Raw genomic sequence first — 5876 nt, forward strand, 5'->3', positions numbered from 1 at the left:
AAGTCCCAATTAGATTACTAGCCTTGTAAGTCTCTGATGATATCCAATCGCATCCTTCATTCTATCTTCCGTAATAGGGAATTCATTGAGGGATGAGGCCGATGTAAGATCTCGTCTCACTGTATTGTCATTCAGCCCTGGTACATCATCCACTAACTACTTATTTTTTTATATTAATATTATGATGCAAACTAAACAAAAATTCAAATTCGAAATAAGTTCCAAATATTATATTTAAATTTTAATTTAATAACTTTACTATTTATTCATCTTAAATTTATATGTTGATATTTAAGTTAGTATCATTTAAAAATTTAAATTATAAATTTTATATTAAAATTAAAATTATGAGTTAAAATCATGAATTAAATTAAATTTATGGAGATACCAAATTGAATTAGCCACATTAAAAAATTTTTAATTATAGTGGATCAAAATTAAATTATTAATTTAAATTATAAATGTGAATAAATTTTGCATATTTTTATTTAAAACACGTAATTAAATTTTAAATTCATCATAATTCAAAATAATATAAAAACAGTTCAATGTATTATAAAAAAAGAATTAATATTAGAATATTGCAAATAATTCTATAAACAATTTGATTTTTTATTTTTGAATAAATATGATAGACAAATTTCATATTAATTTTAAATAAATTAAGCATAATTTATTTTCGTACATTTTACGTACATTCATACTAGGGTATTATATTATGCATATTAGAATGAGTGTTTACGAATTTTTTTTATTGATTGAAAAATGAAGAAACATATTACAAAATTTTTTTTACCGTAATTTCATTTTATTAGTATTAGATGGAACTTCAATACCAAATAAATCCTAAAAGAAAAGCTGAGAGCACTTCTCTTTTTTTCTCTTCAGCACTATAAAAATTATTGTAGAAATCATTACAAAAAAAGAAACAATTATATGCTTCTCCTTTCCGCTACAATTTTTCTGTATTGGTGGTGTAATTTGCAAGTAAAATTATAATTATAAATAAACAATAAGATCTAATCAAAATTTACAATATTAATGTGAATAACTTTTTGTCAAATTTTTTAAATGAAAAAATATTTACCGAAAAAAATTATATTTTTTTAAGAGAAAGGTAAGATGTAGCTTACTTCATTCTTTTTCTTTAGAAAAATGGATTAGTTGAAAATATGAAGCAATTAGACTTTAAACTTAGGATCTCGAATACCAACTACCATACTCATCAAATCCTTTACCACATGCACTAGGGACAGTGGCCAATTATTTTGCAAGGAATAACATAAGATGTAATAATCTGACTTACTAGCAATAATAACTCATTGGGCTCAAATCAGCGGTACAAAATACTTAAACCCAATTATTATTGTTAAAGTCTATTGTCATGCTCCGAAACTGACAATTGGTGCCGCTCAAGCACGTGCAACAAATCGTTGAACGGGCAAGATTTCTCTTATCCACACGAAAGATTTCTCTTATCCACACGAAGCGGAACATATACCAATTTATACAAATATATATGATATGGATATGTGAAGCATTAGAGTGTAATACTACTAAATTAAACCATTACAATCTCAATTTTTTAAAGTTATAGCATCTTAAACCATTCTAAAATATAACAATTTTTATTGTTCTTGTAAAGATACACTATAAACCTCTCACTTAGTCTAAACTACTCCACAACACTGTTGCTGCGGTATTGCGCCTCACTGGTGGTGGTAGAATCTAAAAAAGTGTAAACAATACAGAGGTGAGAATTTCAAATAAGTTTTTTGTATATACAACCATCGAAAGTGACGTTCTATACTCACTCGGTTCAAAGAAGGCATTACTAACAACTAATAATAAATAATAACTATTACTATAATAGAAATGTAATAAGTACGAAATATCTACAATGCCTCAAGTATACACAATATGTTATAATGAGTTACTAGTAAAGTTACTCGCGCATTGCGGCAGGCTAATATTATAAAAAAGATAAAAGATTGATAAAGTAATATTTTTAAAATTTTTTAAGTTGCAATGAGACATTAATAAATACAAATAGTATGAGAAAAAATAGTATGAAGAGATATTATTTTACTCATTTTTTCTTGTGAAAATAATTTGTTTATATGACAATAAACTATTTGAATAAATTAATTAAAAAAGTGAGCGAGTGAGAAGACAAAACATCAGGCGGAAATGGGAGATGGGAAGGTGAAGCACCATGGAATGGAAAGGGGTGAGAAGGCAAGGGTGAAGGAGGAATTACCATGTGGCAAATCTATGGAAAATAATATATAGGTATAGATTTTGTCATTGACTACATAGATACCAAATTTGTCTCATGTCTTTAACCAATCAATTTTTTGTTCCATTTCACACTGTGCATTACGTGGAGTGTCGAGGTAATCGATATCTCTCTAATTGGTGGGCACTTAGTGTTAGGGAGATCGGCATTACCAAGCACAATAGTCACTTTGAGTCGAGGGCGATCTGCATCTTCTAGTACTACATAGAGAGTTGAGGGTGGTGTAATCTCCTTTTTTTACCATTTTAGAATGTCTCAACCTATGTCAATATCACACTCTACGTTCATGACTTTTAGAATTGTTTACCATGTCTATTACACATACACTTCTTTTCTAAGTCAAGTTTAGCTTAAAATGTACATGTCATTATGCTCACACCTTATATTTATATCTAGGTTGATTGCCACACTTATTCATCTATATTCCAAGATCCTCAGAATACCCTAATTACATATTCATATACTTGTTCACTTACACTTTTATGTCTTACTAGTGTAGTAACCGCGCTATACAAATGGGTAGATAATTGGAGGAAAATAAAAAATGTTAATGAGATATATTTTGGCAAATTCTTAAACAAATACATAAGAATGTTTAAAATTTCATTAGCACAAATTTGCATTAGAACTTACAACAGCACGGAATCAAGGCAACAGCAAACAAACGTAAAACAACCTATTCTAAATGACCATTACTTTCGTGAGAGCAAAAATTACGTTAATTAAATAGAAAAAAATAGTTAATGCGGGATAAATCTTCTTAGGAGCGTAGAGTTGCATTAGGGCATATAGTCGCACGGAAGCAAGGCAACAACAAACAAACTGTAGAACAACTATTTCAAATCGCCGTCACTATCTTGAGAAAAAAAAAAAATTGTGTTAATTAAAAAGAAAAAAAGGTTATTGTTGAATAGGATCACAGGCAAATAAAATCGAAAAAAAAATAATAAAAAAAACTTTATGACTTACAGTCGAAAAAGGATTGGATTATCAGATGTAGAGAAAATGGATGTTAGAGATGTTATTATATAGCTGAATGGACGGTCGTAAGGGTATAGGAAGCAACCTTGAAAAATGCTTCGGCCATGGTGGATTAATCGAGTACTGAAAATAGCGTCGAATGAAGAGGAAACGATGATGGAAGAAGTGGCAGGAAAAGAAGAAATCCATTGTGCCGTAAATTCTATTTGGAGGACGCTTCGATTCCAGCACAAAAAACGACAACACAAAAGGAAACGACAATGGAAAAAGTGGCAATAACAGAAGGTATACCCATCGTGCCCTAAGGACGCTTCGATTCGACGAAGAAAGGTAACAACCGAAGGAAACCGAAGAGGAAAAATAAATCAGTGATTCGGTCCTATGCAAGAGGTGTGAACCGGTTCGATTCAAGCAAAGAAAGAGGAAAACACACTTAGTTTCAAGCAAAACAAAAGGAAAATATATATGGAGAACTTGAGCTAGTTCAGAGTGGAGCCACATTCAATAATGATCGGTTTAAGCAAAGAAAAATAAAAACATGTGAAGCAGTTGGGCCGGTTCGGTCCAATACAGCATGTGTGACCAGATCCGATTCAAGCCGGTGTGACTAGGTCAAAGAGGAAAACCCAGTTTTGTTCAAATAAAAAAGAGAGAAAAACATGTGGAGGACTTAGCCGGTTCGGGGTAGAGCCCACACTCAATAACGAAAAGAATGTTGTCACATGGCAAATTTATGAGAAATAATATGTGGGTATAGATATTTACATTTAGCATTTAAAAAGTTCAAAAACCCTAATTTACTCTAAGTTAAATATTCATAGATCATCTAGACCCACTATATCTTGTAGCATGCAATTAAAATACATTTAGTTTACTCGTTATCCATAATACGTGCATACCATTAAAAAAAATATAGAAAAATGGGAAATCAAAAGCATTTCGATGATATTCCCTACCTTTTTTTAGATCTTTCTCAAGATGCTCCTTGATCTCTCAAGAATATCAAGAAAACCTTAAAAATAGTTCTAATAATATTAGAATCTTAAAAATCTATCTTTAGAGAAAAACTCCCAAAACAAAATCTAAAAATACCAATTCACCTCTTCTTCTTCGAATGGGAGAAGTATAGATTGAGGTGGTTGTCTTCTTCCTCCAAATGCTTCTCCTTGATGCCTTAAATCTCATCCAAACCTCCAAAGAGATAGATCCAAAAGATTCTACAAGTGGACAAAATTAGGGTTTTTTCACTTTTAGAGAGAGAAAGAAGAGAGAGATAGAGAGAAATAGGTGAGATTAGGGTTTGGCTATGAAATGAGTATCTATTAGAAATGCTACAATTGCACTTAACTCCTCCAAACATTCCTATTTGCAACGAGCTAAAATTTGTTATTTGCTAAGTTGACTATCGGTATGCGGGTTTCAGTACTGGTATGTAATTTGAATGTTTTGGTACTCCAGGCCAATTACAAGAGTCCAAATGTTGATTTTTTCTGTTATTCTATTGGGTACCAATACTCACCAATTTCAGTACCAGTACTTGGAGTAGTTACATAGAACCCGAGAGCTCTCATAACTTCTTTGCGCAATTGAGTAACGGTACTCAGTCCCGTACTGGTATGAAATGAAAATCTACAGTTCGTTAGTTTTGGCTCTTCAAAGTCCGTATTCGCACCGAAAATTATTCAAAAGTTTTCCAAACACCGTTAAGGTGATCAAAATAGTTTTAACCACTATTGCTCATTAGAACTTCGCTATTTTCAGAAGTTCAATATATTACAAATATTTTTACTACAAGGAGTAAAAGAATATTATTTTACTTTTCTGATATTCGTACAGATTTCATATTTCAATAAAATATTTCATCCAAGAAAAAAGATGTGCTCTCCGAAGGCAATCTTAAGCCCTTAGGAGAAAGATTTCAACAATTTACTATGTGAGAGATCTATAGTGCAGTAAATATGTGCAAATCTAACCATGATAGTATCAAGAAACAAGACTAATATGTTACAAAATATATTGGGAGTTCATGTAAGAGAACTAACTCGCGGCCTATACACTTATAAAGTAGGTATAAAACTTAAATCCTAGTAATCTCTCAAAGGTCCCAATTAATTTACTTGTCTTATCCATTATTTTTTCTAACACTAAAAATTCAAAAGGATTTATTAAATTTCTAGATGGTAGATGTAAAATGTAGACCTTTTTATAATGTGTTGTAATATTTTTTTTTTAAAGAAATAACTTTAATCGTATAGCATGATTAATATATTGCCTACTACTAAAGTAAGGTCAAATATAGCTTGGCATCCAAGTGTTACTTTTTTTGATTTTTTGGGTTTTAGTTGTAAGGACTGAGATTTTTGCAGTGTAGCTAAACTCTCAGTTAACGATGTTTTTGTGTGTAATTTAATTACAAAAGCACTCGTCAAGTTTCGGGCGAAAACGAGTTAAAACGGAAATTCTACGCGATTTCTAAGTTTCACTTAAAGTGAATAGTAACTCGATTTTCCGGAGAAGCCACGGTGAGAAGTTGGCTTCTGGCTCGTACCGGACTCTGTTTATAGCAGTCCAATAGCTCGTTTCGACCGGTTCAGCT

General features: G+C 31.1%; 1 long non-coding RNA gene across 1 annotated transcript; it reads right to left on the minus strand.

Moving 5' to 3' along the window:
• Positions 1–1581: 1581 nt before the first annotated feature.
• LOC109705066 lies at positions 1582–4554 on the minus strand. The gene is made up of 3 exons (XR_002214602.1): positions 4381–4554; positions 4237–4292; positions 1582–1728 (listed from the first exon to the last, which is right to left on the minus strand). It is a non-coding gene; the product is annotated as an uncharacterized LOC109705066 (long non-coding RNA).
• Positions 4555–5876: the final 1322 nt, after the last annotated feature.

Source organism: Ananas comosus, unplaced genomic scaffold (genome assembly GCF_001540865.1).
Source record: "Ananas comosus cultivar F153 unplaced genomic scaffold, ASM154086v1, whole genome shotgun sequence".
Classification (NCBI taxonomy): Eukaryota; Viridiplantae; Streptophyta; class Magnoliopsida; order Poales; family Bromeliaceae; genus Ananas; species Ananas comosus.